Source organism: Phyllostomus discolor, chromosome 2, assembly GCF_004126475.2.
Source record: "Phyllostomus discolor isolate MPI-MPIP mPhyDis1 chromosome 2, mPhyDis1.pri.v3, whole genome shotgun sequence".
NCBI lineage: Eukaryota > Metazoa > Chordata > Mammalia > Chiroptera > Phyllostomidae > Phyllostomus > Phyllostomus discolor.
This window is the reverse complement of record NC_040904.2, coordinates 110406260-110427099: the sequence shown is the minus strand read 5'-3', so window position 1 is coordinate 110427099 and position 20840 is coordinate 110406260. Positions and strand designations below refer to the sequence as shown.

Genomic DNA, 20840 nt, shown 5'->3' with positions numbered 1-20840 from the left:
TTATTTTCAGTAGCAAACTAAAGTATTGGAGAGATTGGGAAAGGAAGAAACAGCTCGTCACCCTCAGATTTAGAAACAAGTCCATATTCAATTTATCTGTATAGTCAGTTTTCTATACTCCAAATCCATTTCTTTTTTAGTTTGCATACTACAGTATCTTTTCTCCAATCATTTTATTTGCCTTGCTCCAAACCTATTCTACTTCTTCTCTTCCTACAATGTGACATTTGTCAAAAGCAAAGAGGTACTATATAACTTCATACAATAGTAGGATTACATTTTCTACTTTGTTTTAAACACATGGTCTAAATGATACAGAGAATACCTGTTTCATCTGCCCTAGGCCTACCCCTGAACATGTGTTTTTCAAGATACACCTACATGTTTCTGGAACCCATTCAAATGCTGATAACAAGAACAACCATATTTACACAACCACATCCTATTCAATAAACACAGTTCACTGTACCAAACTTGAAATAATATATGAAATGGGCCATTTGCAATCAACAAGTATTTACAGTACTTAACTATTTATCCTGTACTAGCAAAAATATAGGCAAATCTCTTATAGCATGAGTTCTTAAAACATAATGTGGCTATAACATCATCAACTAATTGAGGGAAAAATCACCACACAAAGGCATTATTACAATGCAAACTGGAATGAACATGGGATAAATAAGAAAAATAGTAATTGCATAGAAAGAACAGGTACACAAGATTAAGTGTCTGGGTGTTCTTCTGGAACAGAACTGTTTTGTTTACCTAAGCATTCTTTTATGCTTTTGTTCACCACCGGCAGTGGTGACAAAGGGTAAAACTGCTTGGTCAAGCACAAAGGTGACAGGGGAATCTAAGAACTTTCTGAGTGGACTAAATGGAAGAGAGGGAACATTTGGTTTGTTTCTGTTAATTTTAGTCAATAGATTTATTACTTTTAGATTACAGCTATAAAAATACTTATATAAAGTCCTACAGAAACCTTCTTGCCCCCTTCCCCCAATGAAATAGCTGTTTTTATAAGGGATTTTTTCATAATAGATTTCTCAGAAATACACCAAGACACTATAACAGACATACCTGGTGGGGCAAAAGTAGGTTACAGTAGTTGGTATGGAAAAATAATATGATAATTAATAAATAATAATACAAGAATAAACTGTGTTTTATGTACTCACAACTGTAAACCTACCTTTGCCTCACCCTGTATTTAAGAAAAGTATCTGTTAACAATTCCAATTCTTTTTAAAAATGTGAATTAGCACAACCGGGCACTGTAGAAACAAGAAATCATTAATGACTGAACAAGTGACATTAACTTAATAAATATATTAAAGTACATGTAACTTATATGGGCTTGTGAGAACTTGAAAACTTCCTTTACATGTTTTATCTTATTATAGTATTCAGAAAGAACTGTGTGAAATGAGTTCATTTTACAAATGAGAAATTTGAAGTATTCAGAGAGATTACATAAATTGCTAAAGCTCATAAGGCTAATATACTGTATATAAGATATCAATCTCATACCTAATAATGTTATTACAATAAAAATTAGTAAGAAAACATAACAGAGAAATGCTAGATGCATTCACATTTAAAATTAAAAGGCAAAAACACCTCAACACTGTCATTATTAAAAAATTAGTTGTAGCCCTGGCTGGGTGGCTCAGTTGGTTGAAGCATTGTCCCACACACCAAAAACGTTGCTGGTTTGATTTCCAGTTAGGGCACATATTGGGTTTCAATCCCACAAAGGGGTACATAGAGAAGGCAGCTGATCAATGTTTCTCTCTCATCCAAGTCTGTCTGTCTCACTCTTACAAATCAATAGACATATTCTCGGGTGAGGATTAATCAAAAAAAGAGTTGTAAAGTTATAATCAATTCAGTAATATCATATTTTCTAAAGTTGAAGTATTAGAGAGGAATTAATAATAAAAATATTAGTATTTGCAGATTATATAAATATCTACCTAGAAAATACAAGACAGTGAACTAAAAGTATTTAGAACCAATGAATATAAATGTGAAATTGCATACTAGAAATAAGTATTTAAAAATATATTAAGATTCACAAATGCAATGAAAAATTGTTAACAAGACAGAAACAGTGGAAAGTTTATAGTTATTTGTGCACTATAGTACATTAATCAGGATTCTTTAAACTATCTTTATTTCGGAGTATATTTTTAAAATTCCATAACAAATAGTTAACAAATAATTTTTTAGTATAAGTATGTGACAAATATTTCATAAGACCAATTTATATACAAACCTGTGCATAAGACTATTAAAATAGATAAAATACCTAGTAATAAATATGTGATCCATATGAAGAAAGCTGTAAAACTTTATCTAAAGACTCATAAGATAAAATTCAAAGTGAGAAAAATATAACCATATTGCTGAATATGGAGTATAATTAATCTATATATATATAATATAATCTAAACCCAATTCAAAAAATATTTTTAGCCCTAACTGGTGTGGCTCAGTTGGTAAGGTGTCATCCCACAAAGCAAAAGGTCACCAGTTGTATTTATGGTCAGGGCACATGCCTGGGTTGCAGGTTTGGTCCCCAGTCAAGGCAACCAATTGATACTCCTCTCTCACATCAATGTTTTTATCCTTTTTCCCTCTCTTCCCCTCTCTCTAAAATAAATAAATACAATCTTTTAAAAAATATTTTTTAGACCATGAATTGTTGGTTTTTAAGTTTACCTGTAATAAATGGACAAGAAAAAGTATAATCTATTTAAAAAGAAAAATAATGAAAGGATATGATCTTACCAGGTATTATAAATGTGTCAGACTTCACAGGGGAGTAACACAGGACTATACAACTGATCTATGAACTTGCAAAGAAAGTCCAGGGTTAAACATCAGGTATATGTGAGAACTTAGGGTAATGATGATAAAAGTGGCATTTCAACTCAACTGTTAAAGAATTATTCAACAGTATGAAAAAAAACTAGAAAACACAGTTACATAACCCGTTGTGTTTCACTGAGTTACCGCTGACTTTGGGTGACCCTGTGAGTGAGGTCCAGCATGTCCTGTCTTCCACAGCCCTATTCAGCTCCTATAGATTCATGCTTATGGCTTCTTCCATGGAGTCAATCCAACTCATATTTGGTCTTCCTCTTTTCTTGCTCCCTTCTATTTTTTCCAGCATGGTTGTGTTTTCCAAAGAACCATGCCTTCTCATGATGTGCTTGAGGTAGGGCCTTCAGCTTTGTCATTTTTGCCTCTAGCAATGGTTCATGCTTAACACGCTCTAGGACTTTTTTGTCTTTCTGGTGGTCCAGAGTATCCAGACAGCTGTCCTCCAGCACCAGATTTCAAATGAATAGATTTTTTTTTCTTATCAGCCTTCTTTATTATCCAACTTTCACATCTGTACACAGCAACTGGTAATACAAGGGTGTGTGTGAATGACTTTAGCCTTGGTCTCTATTGCCACATCTTTACTCTTAATGATCATTCTTAATTTTTCCACTGTGGCCCTTCCAAGTCTCAGCCTTCTCTATATTTCTTGGCTCATTTGATACCAAATAAATTTAAGATTAAATAAAAATGTAACCACAAAAAAATTTTAAACCTATAAAAATGTTAGAATGTAAGAAATTTATATCATGGAGAAAAGTCAGAAGCAATAAAAGAATAATAGATTTGGTTACCATTAAAATATCATAAATGTAAAAACAGACAAATAAAACATGAATAAAAAGTTAATATCCCAATAAACAAAGCACTTTACCAAAAACTTTTTAAAGAGTCTGATAGGAAAATGGGCAAAGTATGATCAGGCAAAGCAAAAGAAATTAAATAATGAATAAATGAGAAAATGTGAATTTAAAAGTTAATGAAACAAGTGTAAACAAAACCATGATTCCATCAAATTTCTTATCAAATTTGCAAAGATTGAAGAAAATAATAATAAACATACTGATCAAATAAGTGACAAACTTTACTTCTGTTCATTATGAATGAGATTATAAATTAGTTCAAACTTTCTAAGAAAAAACCTAGCCTTTATATATCAAAAATATTAAAAACTGATCCAGCAAATCCACTTCTAGAATTTTTTCCTAAGGATGTCATGGGACAAGTTGTAGTAACAAAATTTTAATTGCAATGAAAAACTAGAATGTAAAAGTAAAATTCAAGTTATAAAAAAAGATGGCACCCCACAATACAATATACACATCAAAACTTAATGCAAAGATTGGAAAGATGGCTAATGACATGGGATATACATAATCTACCATAGGGGGAATGAAGTAGGTTTCAAAACAATAGGCACAATCTAATCTGATTTAAAGCATGCCTATAAAAATATCCTGGTGGCCAAAATAAACTGAATATTATTTTCTTTTTAGAATTTTTTGTTTTCTGTAATTGATAACTTACTATTCCTATAACTTAAAAAAGATTGTTTCTTTTTTATTTTTATTTATTGGTTTTTAGAGAAAGGAAGAGAGAGAGAAGATAGAGAGAGGGAGGGGGAGAGAGAGAAACATCAATTTGTTGTTTCACTTATTTATGCATTCATTGGTTGATTCTTGCATGTGCCCTGACCAGGGGTTGAACCCACAACTTTGGCATAGTGGGACAATACTCTATCCAACTGAGCTACCCTGCCACAGCCTTAAGTTTATTTTTTAAGTAACAGTTGACAATAAAGGAAGACCAAAGGAAAATAACATAGGCTGATAAACTCTAAAAACATACTGTAGATATTTAGTCCAGGAGCCAACGCATACATACATTATATATAAATTACGTAATATATTTTAGAATGATTTTCATCCATAATAATTAAAATGAAGGTTTGATGGAAAACAGTGAACTAGTTACCTAGAAAACTTAGTAACCTGGAATCATACACACACATATATTTCTAAGACAATCCAATCCATTATAAAAGTGAAAGACAGTATCAGATGCACTCAAGAGTTTAAATTTCATAAACCACAGGACAGTGAAAACAATCTTGAAAAGCATAAAGCTAGAGGATGCACAATTCCTAACTTCAAAACTTACTACAAACCGAGAGTAATCAAAACAGTGTGGTAATGACATGAAAACAACCATACAGACCAATAAAATATGATAACAAGTCCAGAGATAAACCTTCACATACACGGTTAAATGATTTTGACAAGGATGCCAAGGCCATCAAATGGAGAAAAACCATCTTTTCAACAAGTGTTTGAAAAGCGAATATCCACATGCAAAAAAATGAAGCTGGACCATTACCTAACACCACATACAAAAATTAACTCAAAATGGAGCCATGACCAAAATGTACATAGGACAAAGGCTTCATGATATTGGATTTGGCCATGATTTCTTGAACATAACAAAGGCATAGGACACAAAAGAAAAGAACAGACAGATTAGAATTCATGAAATTTTTTAAATTTTGTGTATCAAAAGATAGTATCCACAGTATGGGTGAAAATATTTGCAAATCATATGTCTTATAAGGGATTAATATCCAGAATATATAGAGAACTCCAAAAACTCAACAACATAAAACTAAACAACTATTTTCAAAAATGGGCAAAGGACCTCAGTAGACATTTCTCTAAGAACATATACAACTGGCCAAAATAAGCACATGAAAAGATGCTCAACATCAAAGAAATGAAAATCAAAACTATGAGATACCACCTCACACCAGTTAAGATGGGTAGTTTAAAAAACACACAGAAGACAGTCAATAATATTCTAATAACTATGTAGGTGTCAGAGGGGTACAAGATTTATCATGATGATCACTTAGTAAGTTAGATAATGTCTAATTACTGGGCTGTACATCTGAAACTAATGTAATATTGTATGTCAACTGAAATTGAAAAATAAGAAATGATTTAATTTTTTTAAAAAGAAAGAAGCCAGACACCGGTTTAAAAAAAAAAATAAAAACACAAGGCTTGGCAAATCTTTGTGACCTTAGGTTAAATAATGGTTTTGGATATGACACCAAAAGCACAAGCAAAAAAGCAAAAATAGATACACTGGACTACATCAAAAGTTAAACTTCTGTGATACAAATAATACCAACAAGAAAGTAAAATAACAACCCTAAGGGTCAGAAAAATACTTGCAAATCATCTTTCTGGTAAGGGTCTAGTATTCAAAACACATGAAGAGCCCTGGCTGGTGTGGTTCAGTGGATAGAGTGTTGGCCTCGGAACCAAAGGGCTGCCCGTTCAATTCCCAGTCAAGGCACATGCCTGGGTTACAGGCCAGGTTCCCAGTAGGGGGCACAGAGAGGCAACTATACATTGATCTTTCTCTCCCTCTCTTTTTCCTTCCTTTCTCCTCTTTAAAAGTAAATAAATAAAATCTTTTTTAATTTCTTTTTTTATTTCATTTTAATCATTGTTCAAGTACAGTTTTCTCCCTTTTACTCCCAAATAAATAAAATCTTTTAAAAAAGCCAAAATATATAGAAGTCCTACAACTCAATACAAAAAGATAAATAACCCAATTTAAAATAAGCAAAAATTTGAATACATTTTCCCAAGTAGATATACAAATGGTCAATAAGCACATGAAAATATGGTCAACATCTTTAACTGTTAAGGAAATGCAAATCAAAACTATAATGAGTTGCCACATAATATTCATAATGGCTATATTTAAAAAGAAAGAAAGAAAGATAAGTGTTAGCAAGGTTGTGGACAAACTAGAACCCTCATGCACTGCTGGTGGGAATGTGAGATGGTTCTGCTGCTATGGAAACAGTTTGGTGGTTAGTCAGAAGTTAAGCAGACTTACCATATGATCCAGCAATTCCACTACCAGGTATATACCCAAAGAATTAAAAGCAGGGGCTCAGATACTCGCACGCCAATGTTCACAGCAGCAGTATTCATAATAACCAACAAGTGCAAACAACCCAAATATCCCTCAACTGATGAATAAGTAAACAAAATGTGATACATGTTAAATCATGGATGAGACTTGAAAACATACTGAGAAAGAAGCCAGCCCCAAAAGAACCCACATTGTATGGTTTCTTTTTCTTTTTTAATTGATTTTGAGACAGAGAGAGAAATACTGACCTGTTGTCCCACGTATCCATGCATTCAGTGACTGCCTCTTGTATGTATCCTAATCAGAGATCAAACCCACAACCTTGGTTTAGCAGAGCAATGCTCTAACCAACTGTGCTACCCCGCCAGGGCCATGATTTCATTTAAATGAAATGTCCAGAGCAGGCGAATCCAGAGGCAGAAAACAGATTAATAGTTGCCTAGGGCTGGAGAGAAAGAAGAATGACTACTAATGGGTACAGGGTTTCTTTTAGGGGGTGCAAAAATATTCTAAATAAGGTTGTGGTGATGGCTGTACAACTAAAAAAGAATGAATTGTAAACTTTAGGTGGGTAAATCATTCTTGCAAGATATTACTGATATTTTCTCCATAAAAACAGCAGATCCAATTTCTCTACTTAGTATACCACAAATAAAAATCATAACTACTTTTTAAACACTTAAAAATAAATAACTAGTGGCAGATGTTATCTTACGTTCCAAAACATTTCAGGGATAATTATAGTACAGGATTTCACTATGGAAAAATGTAACTCTACTTATTCTAACTTGAGAACCAACATCATGCTTCAACTCAGTGAGTCCAGTTACATGAAGTATAACAGTAATACAGCCAAGACATTAAATGATCAGAGTCAAAATAAGGTTAGAGTGGTATAGTTGATTAGTATTTTTGGCTTACACTGAAAACAAGTACTTAAAGAACATCTGAATCACCTTTTATGTCCTATCTCTCCCCCCAAAAAAAATTCAGAAGAAAAATAAAATCCAGAAGTATGAGAAGTATGTGCTACTTTGACAGATTTCTTTATGTTTTTCACTTACACACTTCCAAGTCTAGTTCATGTCACAAGCCTAAAGAGGATCTGCAGAGGTCAGCTAGTCTTGGCTAAAACAGGACAATAGTAACTTTCAGCTCCAGGGTATCTAGTTTAAATTCAAAGCAGAGCTAAACTCAGTTGTACTAAAATATATTTTCAGACAAAAATATTTGTGTACTTCTTCAGCTTCCCATCTATAAGGAGTAAATACTTTAAAACTCCTACTGAGCAGAAAGTATGTTCATGAAGAAAAGACTTATGTTTAGCAGTACTTAAAACTTTTTTAAGTCTCTTCAAAATCAGCAAAATACATCAGAATTGTCTTGTAGATAATGATTTGCCTGCTTGCTTACCATGAATGATTACCCTTGTTGAACACACAAAGTTATGCAATTCCACTAGCAGTAGAAGGGGCTCCAGCTAGTCTATGAAGGTAACCCCAAAGATGAATGCAACTGAGAAAGGTGACAAAGAACCACACCAGCCAAAAGCAGTGCAAAATGGAAAAAGCAAGACAAAAGTGGGAAGAAAGGAAAAGACTGAGTGGAAGGCCATCAGTGCTACACAGGGAATGAGAGGAAGACAAAAGCCAAGTGACAGGAAGTGGAAAGTAAAAATAAAGGAGATCTAAGAGAGAGCTAAACCATTGGTTCAAGGCACGATACATTAAGAGCATCAATCATTTGTGATAGGGGTAAAGTGTAGCAGCAGTATTAAATGGGCATAAAGCAATCTGATAAAAGGAGACATAAGGATATAAAATATAATAAAGACTGTAATTTTAAACATCCACTTGGTGCTTAAAATTTTTTATCCCAATCAGGAATCTAAAATAGGTAAGACTATGTGGGGAATGAAGACCCAAAGCAAAGTCTGTAAAATAATCGAACACTTCCAACTTTACAATGTATTTAACCCCTGTGACTTAAATATGTCATCATTGTATCTATTCCTATTTCTTCCTTACAGATAAGTTTTGTTTTTCAAGTTTCTCTGTGAGTGCAGCATTTTTAGAAGATACAAGATTGGACCTCAGAAACCCTGACACCCAGGCCTGTTAAGAGATATTCCTGGGAAACTGACCTGCACTTTACCAGTCTTGAAATGATACACTGGGATTTTTACCAGTAACTTCTACATGGGCATGATAATCTCTAGAAAGGAGCAAGAAGGAATACAAATCCCTGCTGATACAGCAAGGGAAGTTCCCTTACTTCATGAAGACTTTGTTCCAGTGGTATCATCCACATCAAATATCCTGTGAGGAACTTTGGGGACCTGGGAAGTTCTACCTGTATCTCAGAAGTTGTGTGCACACACAGATGTAAAGAACACTTATTGCAGTACTTTTTAATAATGTAAAAAAGAGAAACCTTAGTGTTCTTCAGTTAGATCAGTATATTACACTATACTATTAAACAGAAGATGAACTGATGAAATGAATTACATTATATGTGTTGACTGATCTCCAAAGCATAGAAACTGAAAAAAGCAAGGCACAGAATAATATACATATATATATCATGCAATTTGTGTTTAAAGATGACATATAGACCTTTTTTAAAAAATATATTTTATTGATTATGCTATTACAGTTGTCCCATTTTTCCCCCTTTATTCTCCTCCACCCTGCACACCCCCTCCCACCTGCATTCCCCCCCCCTTTAGTTCATGTCCATGGGTCACACATATAAGTTCTTTGGCTTCTACATTTCCTATACTATTCTTAACCTCCCCCTGTCTATTTTCTACCTACCATTTATGCTTCTTATTCTCTGTACCTTTTCCCCCATTCTACCACACCCATTCCTCTACCGATAACCTTCCAGGTGATCTCCATTTCTGTGACTGTTCCTGTTCTAGTTATTTGCTTAGTTTGTGTTTTTTTTTTAGGTTTGGTTGTTAATAGCTATGAGTTTGTTGTCATTTACTGTTCATATTTTTTATCTTCGTTTTCTTAGATAAGTCCATTTAACATTTCATATAATAAGAACTTGGTGATGATGAACTCCTTTAACTTGACCTTATCTGGGAAGCACTTTATCTGCCCTTCCATTCTAAATGATAGCTTTGCTGGATAGAGTCATCTTGGATATAGGTCCTTGTCTTTCATGACTTGGAATACTTCTTTCCAGCCCCTTCTTGCCTGCAGGGTTTCTTTTGAGAAATCAGCTGATAGTTTAATGGGTAACTTTGTAGGTAACTCTCTCCTTTCCTCTTGCCGCTTTTGAGATTCTCTCCTTATCTTTAATTTTGGACAATGTAATCTTGGTGTGTTCCTCCTTGGGTCCAACATCTTTGGGACTCTCTGAGCTTCCTGGACTTCCTGAAAGTCTATTTCCTTTGCCAGATTGGGGAAGTTCTCCTTCATGATTTTTTCAAATAAGTTTTCAATTTCTTGGCTGTTGTCTTCTCCTTCTGGCACCCGTATGATTCAGATGTTGGAATGTTTAAAGATGTCCTGGAGGTTCCTAAGCCCCTCCTCATTTTTTTGAATTCTTGTTTCTTCATTCTGTTCTGGTTCAATGTTTCTTTCCTCCTTCTGCTCCAAACCATTGGTTTGAGTTCTGGTTTCCTTCCCATCACTCTTGGTTCCCTGCAGATATTCCTTTACTTCACATAATGCAATCTTCATTGCTGCCTGAGTCTTTTTTATGCTGTTGAAGTACACAGTGAGTTCCTGGAGCATCCTGATAACCAGTGTTTTAAACTGTGCATCTGATAGGCTGGCTATCTCTTCTTCGCTTAGTTGTATATTTCCTGGAGGTTTGAACTGTTCTTTCATTTGGACCACTGTTTTTGGTGTGGGCCTGCCTGTTATGTAGTAAGGGGTGGAGCCTTAGGTGTTCACCAGGGCGGGGTAACCCACATCACTGCACTGTGACACTGTATGTGGAAGAGGGTCTGAGAGGGAACAGTGCTGCTTGTTCCACTGTCTGCGGGCTTTCAGTCACTTCCCCCGCCACCCACAAGCAAAGTGGGCTCTTCTGGTGCTGATTCCCTGGTGGGTGGGCTTGTGTACATTTTAGAACCCTGTGGGTCTCTCCAATGAACTCTCCTGTGAGGCTGGGAGTTTCTCCTGCCTCCTCAACCCCCACGGGTGTTTTCAGTCAGAGGCTTGAGGCTTTATTTCCCCAAGCTGGAACCCTGGGTTGCTTGGTCTGTCTCACTCCCCAGTTGTTCCTCCTGGTTTATCTGCACACAAATGTGGGACTGCCTGGTCCACAATCTGCCACCTTGCTGGGTCCTCCAGCCACCCTACCTCCTTGCTGCGTGTCCTCTCTGCCCAGCTGCCCATCTCTGCCCCTCCTACTGATCTGGATGAATGTTTCTTTAACTCCTTGGTTGTCGGACTTCCGTACAGTTCAATTTTCTGTCAGTTCTGATTGTTTTTTTTGTTTTTAAATTTGTTGTTGTCCTTCTTTTGGATATGTGAGAAGGCACAGTGTGTCTACATTTCCATCTTGGCCAAAGTCCTGACTCTTCCATATAGACCTTTCAAACAAATTATGACATATAACCCAGCAGCCATTAAAGAAATGATTGCTAAATGTGACTTCATAAAAATCAGAGTTGCACATGAAAAATAATACCATAATATCATGTTAATCATGATAAAAATTTTTAAAAAGAAAAATAATACCATAAACAAAGCCAAAAGATGATTGTTTGCACAAACTAGAAAACATACACACACACAAAAATTGGTGGACAGACAGAAGAAGAAATAAAGATGAGTGATGAGACCTACGTTTTCACTTCCTCAGCATATTTACATTTTTTCCATATGCATGTATTATCTGCTCAAAATGAATGAAATATTAAAATAAATTTTTAAAGTCTACCCATACATATATATGCTTTTATATAGATATATATAATTATCTGCTAACAAATGATTATCCCTAAAGAGGGAGACATATTTTCCTGGGTATCCTTATATACTGTTTGAATTTTTTATCATGAGAATATATTAACCTTATAACTCAATCTTATTTTATAATAAAATATACTTGCTGAAATATACAACTTTTGACTCTAAAATTCCACTTCAAGGACTTGATACTACATTGGAAAACCACAGAAATATTTCTAGGAGGTCCTTTGCTAACTGTAATGGTTAAAATGTGGAGACTACTTAAGTGCTTTCTGTCACTGAAGAACTGGTTCATTAGATATCTACTTACATGCATGTATAATGTGATTTCTACAATAATTAAAACTGACACTGAGCTACATGTAATGACATGGAAATATGCATAATATCCTTGAATAAAAAAATGTAAGATCATTGTAGATTTCATTAATCTATACTTATATCCACAGATTTATCTGGAAAGACAATGAAGAAAATAACTGTTGCCTAGGAGTACAGTTAGGGCTTCTTGTTTCTGTATACCTTTCTGGACTATGAATTTTCTACAATGAACATGGACCATCATTTTCATAATCAGGAAAAAAAAAGTTTTTTCTTTAAAAAAATTAGAAGTGTCTCAAATAGCACTGAATCAAGAAATAAATAAATGGCATCTACAGATTAAGCTTCAGTAATAGAACCAATGTAGAACGAAAGATGGAAGTGAAGTTTTTCATTACTTGGCTCTGAATGCTAAGACTAACCATGAAAGTACTAAAACATTTTGGATAAAATCTATAAAATGTGTTATAATATAAGCTCTGGTGTCAAAAACATCTTTAGCTGAATTTTTCTTTTGTTTAAACGCTTAACTCAAATACCCCACTATCTCCCTTGCCCTCTGTGTGGCATCTGGTACTGCATATCACTCTTTCTGGAAATACTCTCTCCATGGTGGTTAGGATTGTATCTACAAGGTTCTAGTTTTTCTCCATGCTGCTATGTACAGCCAGTGAGCTGCACACTGCACAATTCCTGATGCACAGTATGGTGACCGTGGGTTTCTCCTCCTCAGGACTCAATTTCTGGGCCTCAGGGATAGACATCTCTTTCTCTACATTTACCCTAGGCCCTCTTCTCACTCTACATACTATCCTCTAGGCAATTTCAAAACCACTTGAAGCCACTACTTCAAGTACTTAATAACACCCAAGTCTATGTCTATCCAGTTCTCTCTCTCTTGAACAGTAGATTCAATGCATGTATTCGCCTAATAATGGACATTTCTTCTTAGATGTTTAACAGGCACCTAAAATTCAGTATATCAAAACTCAATTTATCATCTTCCACCTCAAATTTGTTCCTCTTCCTGTTTTGGCTATTGATGTGAAGGACAATAAATATCCTGCTTCTGAAGCCAGAAACCTGGGCATTATTCTTGGTTCTTTTTACTTCTTCCTCTCTCACATCCAATAATTCAACAAGTCCTATCATTCTCTCTGTCACTTCCCTAATTCCAGCCACCAGCATCTCTCACTTGAATTAACTATTACACTCTTCTAACCCCAGTTCCCTACAGCCATTCTAATTGTACTGCCAAGCAATGTTTTTAAGTGATAAATCAACTTGTTACTATTTAAAATCCTATGAATAGCCCCGACTGTCTTCAGAATAAAGTACGAAGTCCAAAGAGCATGATTTACAAGACCCCACTTACTTTTCCAACTTTAATTTTTACACTGTTCACACCACCCACCCATTACTCCTCTCTAAGATCTAGCACTGAAATTCTTTCAATTCCCTTACCATATTAACTTTTCTTCACATCTTTTAAAATGCTACTCAGTGGTGGTTCCAAAGGGTACTGGAGAGAACTGTAACTTCACCTATACAACCAAAATAACCTCAAATAAACAGTTTAAGTTGACATTTGTTTACTACCCATCATCTAACCCCCTATCACACTCCCTTTTCAACCAGACTGTACCCCTTCCTATACTATATGAAGAAATTCTGAAACCAGATGCTATCCTTCCAGCCTGTACTGTAACTCCTGCACTATAACCTCACTCACTCTTATTTATTGCCCATTCATTTGGGTAGCTTCTAATTACCTTTCAAGTCATAACTGAAATATCATCCTTGAGCCCACAAGAGCAGATTAGGTACCCACGGCAACCCATCATTTTCCCTATAACAGCTCTATCCCACTATATTATAACTTGTTTACTTGCCTGTGCTCCTCAAAAGTCTTAAGTTCCCTAAGGACTCAGACTATGGGCTATTCACTGCTGAATTGCTCATATCTGGCATAAAACCTGGCATATTACAGACATTTGGTAAACAGCTACCATATGAATTACGAATATACAAATTTACTCCCCAAAAGTAAAAACTACAGCTGAAAAGAAACTATAATGAAATGTAAATATTTAAATGATTTAATTTTATTTTTAAAAGTATCTTCAATGTTAAGGCAGTATTAGGAAACAAATTACATATATGCCTTACTTTGTGCTTGACATTTTCTTGGAAATTATGTATAAACAGAATTTTTTGCAAAGTCACATGATTAGATACACCAGGAAAAATCATGAACTTCAAGAGATTCTTTCATAGAGCAAAAAAACTGGAAACAAATGTATGAGTTCTATATGAATTTAAAGTTTCACATGATATATTGGCCTTTCTTAAAGCAAAAGCCTTATAAAAATAATTTTTAATGCCTACCTCTTCATTCTCCCAAAATATGACTTGATTAATATAAGCCATAATACCAATGATGGACAAGTTTGGGGGTTTTTGATGCCTTTAGTTCTCTAGACAATGTATAACTCGGGTATACAGAAGCATCCAGAGTAGGCTCTGCATTGTGATATAAAGAATTCCTCCCATAGGATGATTATTTCTTTGAATTCCTGGGCTATAATAAAGTTACAGATTTTAAAGAGCCTACCTAGAGAGATGAGTAACTGAGTTACCGTGAGTAACAGTTAATCTAAGTAATTTTTTATTCACAAAAAGAAAGTAAACTTTAAATATGAAATGATCATGGATTTAAAGAAAATTAAATGCCAACTCTGGTTAAGAAACTAATTATATTTTATTTAAGTTTAGAAATACAGGTTTGATTTCCATTTAAACTGATTAATTTACAAGAAATACTTTAAAAATGTTTTGTAGTGGCTCATTTTTTCAAATACACAATTCTTTTTTTAAAAATATATATTTTTTTAAAGATTGTATTTATTTACTTTTAGAGAGGGGAAGGGAAGGAGAAAGAGAGAGAAATATCAATGTGTGGTTGCCTTTCACATGGCCCCCACTGGGGATCTGGCCCACAACCCACACATGTGCCCTGACTGGGAATCAAACTGGCGACCATTTGGTTTGCAGCCTGCGCTCAATCCACTGAGCAATGCCAGCCAGAGCCACAATTCTTTTTTAAAAAATATTATTGATCATGCTATTATAGTTGTCTCAATATTTCCCCATTTGCCGCCCTCAGCCAGCACCCCCAACTCCCTCAGGCAATCCCCACATCATTGTTTATGGCCATGGGTCATGTTTATAAGTTCTTTGGCTGCTCCATTTCCTATGCTGTACTTTACATCCTCTATCCTGTAACTATCTATTTGTACTTCTTAATCACCTCACTTCTTTACCTGTTACCCTATATCACCCTCCCATGTAGCAACCATCAAAATGCTCTCCATATCCACGATCTGTTTCTGTTCTTCTTGTTTGCTTAGTTTGTTTTTATATTCAATTGTTAAGAAATATGTATTTATTGCCATTTTATTGTTCATAGTTTTGATCTTCTTTTCCTTAAATAAGTCCCTGTAACACTTCATATAATAAATAGTTCGGTGATGATGAACTCCCTTAGTTTTTTTCTTGTCTGGGAAGCTCTTTATCGGCCCTTCAATTCTAAATGATAGCTTTGCTGGGTAGAGCAATCTTGGCTGTAAGTCCCTGCTTTTTACAACTTTGAATATTTCTTGCCAGTCCTTCTGGCCTGCAAAGTTTCTTTGGAGAAATCAGATGACAGTCTTATGGGGACAACCATGCAGGTAACTAGCTGCTTTTCTCTTGCTGCTTTTAAGATTCCCCCTTTATCTTTAAACTTTGGCATTTTAATTATGATGTGTCTCGGAGTGGGCCTCTTTGCATCCATCTTGTCTGGGACTCTCTTTGCTTCCTAGATTTGCATGTGTATTTCCTTCACCAACTTAGGGAAATTTCCTTTCATTATTTTTTCAGATAGTTTTCCAATTTCTTGCTCTTTCTCTTCTCCTTTTGATACCCCTAAGATGCCAATGTTTGAATGCTTGAAGTTATCCCACAGGCTGCTTATACCATCCTTGTGTTTTTGGATTCTTTTTTCTTTTTGTTCTAATTGGTTGTTTTTTGCTTCCTTGTGTTCCAAATCAGTGATTTGATTCTCTGCTTCATCCACTCTCCTATAGTTTCCCTGTAAACTGTTCTTTATTTCAATTAGTGTATCCTTCACTTTTGACTGGATCTTTTTAATGCCACTGAGGTCCTCACTAAGTTCCATGAGCATCCTTATAATCAGTGTTTTGAACTCAGCATCTAGTAGATTGACTCTCTGCCTTGGTAGCTTGGCCTAATGTAGTAGGTGTCCTATAGGGTCCAGAGGCACAGCCTCCTCTATCTCCCATGCTGGGTACTCAAGGTGTTCCCATTGTGTAGGCTGAGAACACCCTCCTCTTATAGTTGAGCCTTGATTGCTGCTGGCAGGTCAATGGGAGGGATTTACCTAGGTCAGTCAGCTGCAAGGACTGGCTGTGACCACTGACTACAGTCTCCACCCACCATGGAGGATCAGCTCAGCTATGCAAGGACAGGGTGATGGTGCTCCAAAGTGGTCTATAGCTGTCCGCAAGGTGTACAGGCTCTGGGTTTTCCCAGGTGGTGCAGGCCAAAGCCTGCCCAACTTTGTGTTTTGCTCCGGCTACTCTAAGCTATAATGCAATCTGTGATGACTGCCACTTGTGTCGGGCTTGGCGATTCCCAGGTGAAGCCAAGCTGTGTATATAAACTATCTGCTGCTAGTACCAGGCCTGAGGCTACTTAGCAAGAGGTACAGGGGCTGAGAACTCACTAAGGCTGGCTGTTGCTTGTTGGAGAGGATTTAAGAAGTTGTGAAGCATGAGCCAACACTGGCCATTCATATGGAAAAGCAGCCTGGTTGGGCCTTTAAGTTGGGTTGGACATAGTCTCTGGGGATCTCCAGTGTAGGGCAAACAGTGTTGGTCAGGTTAATGGAGTCTCAGATATAGTAAAAGCCTGCAGACTCTGTGGCTCTTTGTGGGGAGAGTTCACAATAGGGACATTGGCCTTTGCACACCTTTCTGCCTGAGAGGAAGCTGTTCCCTTGCTCTTGCCTTGATACCAGACACTTCAATCCCTACTTGTATGCCACTGGTGCCTTTCAAGCTGCTACCATAGTGCTGGAGCTTAGAGGGAAAGAGTCTGAGTAAGACTATATAAGGTTCCTTAAGAGGAACTGCGTGGGGCTTCAGAATTTTCTTCCACTGACTCAATCCTTGCTTGTTTTTTGAAGTCAGAAGTTATGGTGACTTATCTTCCTGGCATTGGAACCCTGGTTAGGGGACCTGGTGTGGGACTGGGACTCCTCATTCCCAAGATATCCCTCCTGAATTTTTATCCACCATACATGGATGTGGAACCAGCCCATTCAGTATCTCCAACCCTCCCACCTTTCTGGACAGACGTGGTTTCTTTAATTCCATAGCTCTCAGACTTCCAATCAGCTTGATTTCTGATGGTTCTAAGTGATGGTTGTTCTATATTTTAGTTGTAATTTTGCTGTAGTTATATGAGGAGGTGAGCCATTTTTACCTATGCTACCATGTTGACCAGAAGTTCTCCCAGGTCTTTTTTTGTTCAGCCAATTAACAAAGTTTGCCTCTGCCTTTGGCTTTGGTTTTGGTTTTGTTCAGTTCTGTTTCTGGTATCAATACAGCCAGCCAATCAAACTTTGCTTTTTTTGGTATTTTCACAAGGTACTGCTTTTCTATTCTACTATAATATGTTTAAGTTTTTAATTTTAGCAAGTTTAAATGGAAGACTTTCAAATATGAACTTCAGGTACACCTCAAATAAAAAAATATTAAAAACCTGTCAACATTTGGCAATGTGCCAGGAACTCAGGGGCATGCAATTACTGCTCTAAAGGAAATCTACAATATCTAACTCATAAACATTCACCAGAAACACCCAAAGGACATATAAACATTACCACATATATACTGAAGTAGTTATATAATACATCTATGAAGGACTATGTTTTGTGGGGTGATGAGTGAAGACAGAATTATCCAAGTTGTATGTTAATATAATGTAGTTAAGGCTAAATGTTAGAACCTATTTCAGGTGAGGGGAAACATTTTCTAGCACAAGATGCTGCCTGAGAAAAAGTTTAGAATGGTGGTCTGACTTGATGGAGGAAGAGTTGTATTATTCTGTATTTCAGAATAGGATAAAACAGAGTGGGCACATTGTCCTAGGAATAAAAAAGGCCAGTTAGGTCTGGTACACAAAGGACAAAGAACTTGGTACTTAACCAAAGTCAAGGTAAAGGCACTCAAAAGTGGTTCTCAGATGCCTTGAAAAAGTTTGATAATTTCTCAAAAATCTAAACATAGAATGAACATATGACCCAGTAATTCCATACCTGTGTATATGCCCAAGAGAAATGAAAACATATATCCACATAACAACTAGCACATGAAGGTTCACAGCAGCATTATTCATAATGGCCAAAAACTGGAAAACAGCTCCTCTTGTGCTATCATTAATGGCAGGCTGCAGCTGCTAAGTGGGAAGCAGATAACCATTGCCACACTGAGACAATCTGCCCACCTCTCCCCCTACCTGCTCCCTGCCAGTACTCCACAGCATGCCCAGCGTGCCCATGGTGCCACCCAATAGCTCGCAGACCACAGATCACCAGCTGGCCCCAAGGACCCAACACATCTGGAAGCAACAAGTATATCCGGCACACCAAGCCCCTTCCTCAGCTTGGAGTGTCTGATCACCCTGTGCCCTCTTACCAATTACACCGTTAGTACAAAAGAGCCCCTCCATGAACAAGAGAACTCTGCTGCAGCCAGATTTCAACACGAGGGAGGAATTTGATAAAACTAGAATGAGGAGAACTACAGAAGGGGTTGTGATTGGACATGAGCACCAGCTACCTCATGTGTTACCTCTACAGCTGGGACCAACTTTTTTCAAACTACCTGGTGGTGAACTTAACCCAGAGAAATGAAGCTAAAGGACTAAAACCCTTAATGACAGAGATACTAGGTCATCAAGATGCAGCCCTGCAAGACTGGGTCATGATGACTGCCTTAGTAACTAGCAGAGGCAAATTCTAAACCTCCTCAGTACCCATGTATTCCTGCACATACTACAAAACTGAAGGAACATTAAGAAGTTGTTTTTGTTCAACTTCAAGAGAAAACCTTGCTTGCAGTCCCTAACAATTAAAACCTGGGCCGCACCACTGTTTGAATCCTGTGGCAATGTACCAGGATACGGACCCATCGTTTCCAGCCTCCCTCAGCTTTTTGAGCAGGTTCAATTTTATATAATGTACAAGTGAATTCCTACACAGTGGAGAAGTAAAGGAAGCCATCTACACAGTATAGAATGAACATGACAGAAAAGAGTTTTTTTGTTTTGTTTTGTTTTATCTCTCTCCCATCCCCTAAGTTGCCACCTGCTTTCTATTGCTTGAATAGTAAAGTTGATATGAAGAACTAGATAGTGGTGTACTCAAATAATGTTTAATTTGTTTTTGTTTCTACTCATACATTTTTGCACATTAAAGAAAGTGCAAAAAATATATAGCAGAAAAAATAAAGTAGAAACAACTCAAATGCCTATCAACTGATGATGGATTTAAAAAATGAGGTATATTCATACATGACATTATTCAACCATAAAAAAGAATGAAATACTGATACATGCACAACACAGATGAACCCTGAAAACATTATGCTAAGTAAAGGACACAAAAGGCCACACACATAGTATATGGTTCCATTTATATGAAATGTCCAGAATAGACAAGTCCACTGACAGAAAATAGATTAATAGTTGCCAGGAGCTGGGAAGAGGAGGATTCAGAGTAACTGCAGAGTAAGGTTTCTTTGGGGGGTGAGGGGGGGATAAAAATGTTCTAGAATTAGATAGTGCTGATCACTGCACAGCCTTGTGAATATATGAAAAACCAGTGGTATACACGCTTTAAAAAGGTGAACTGCCCTGACCAGTATAGCTAAGTTGGCTGGGCATTGTTCTGCAAAGAGAAAGGATGCAGGTTCGATTCTCGGTCAAGGCACATGCCTGAGGTTGCGGGTTCGGTCCCAGGGTGGGGCACGTGTGAGAGGCAACCAGTTCACGTTTCTCTCTCACAGCAATATTTTTCTCTCTCCCTTTCTCCTTCCCTCCCTCTCTCTAAAAATAAATAAATAAAATCTTTCAAAGAGTAAATTTTATGGTATGTAACATATCTCAGTTTTAAAAGGGGGGTTCGCAGCATTCTCTCTGCCATACCACATCTGAAGGATGTGACATAATTCCATTAGTAAAGGCAGCTTGCTACAGCAGGGACTGGGTTTGTGACTTTGATAATAACCATACTAAAGAATCTTCAGAATCGGCCTGGCTGGCGTAGCTCAGTGGATTGAGCGCAGGCTGCGAACGAAACCATCGCAGGTTCGATTCCCAGTCAGGGAACATGCCTGGGTTGCAGGCCATGGCCCCCAGCAACCGCATATTGATGTTTCTCTCTCTCTCTTTCTCCCTCCGTTCCCTCTCTAAAAATAACTAAATAAACTCTTGAACAAATAAATAAATAAAACCCACTTTAAAAAAAGAATCTTAAGAATCACTGCCCTAAAGGGCCTTCAAGTCTCAAGATCAAAGTAACAGGTGAAAGTCACCTTTTAGTGACAACATCAAGAACTACCTTGAGGTAACAAGAGATATCTAAAGACAAAAAAAAATATCATAGCAGTTTCTAAGTTA

General features: G+C 36.6%; 1 protein-coding gene and 1 pseudogene across 1 annotated transcript in view; one reads left to right on the top strand and one right to left on the bottom strand.

The window, feature by feature from the left end:
• Positions 1–20840, bottom strand: part of CDK8 (cyclin dependent kinase 8) — a 133784-nt gene that overhangs the window by 105499 nt on the left and 7445 nt on the right.
• LOC118498928 lies at positions 17521–19614 on the top strand (annotated as a pseudogene).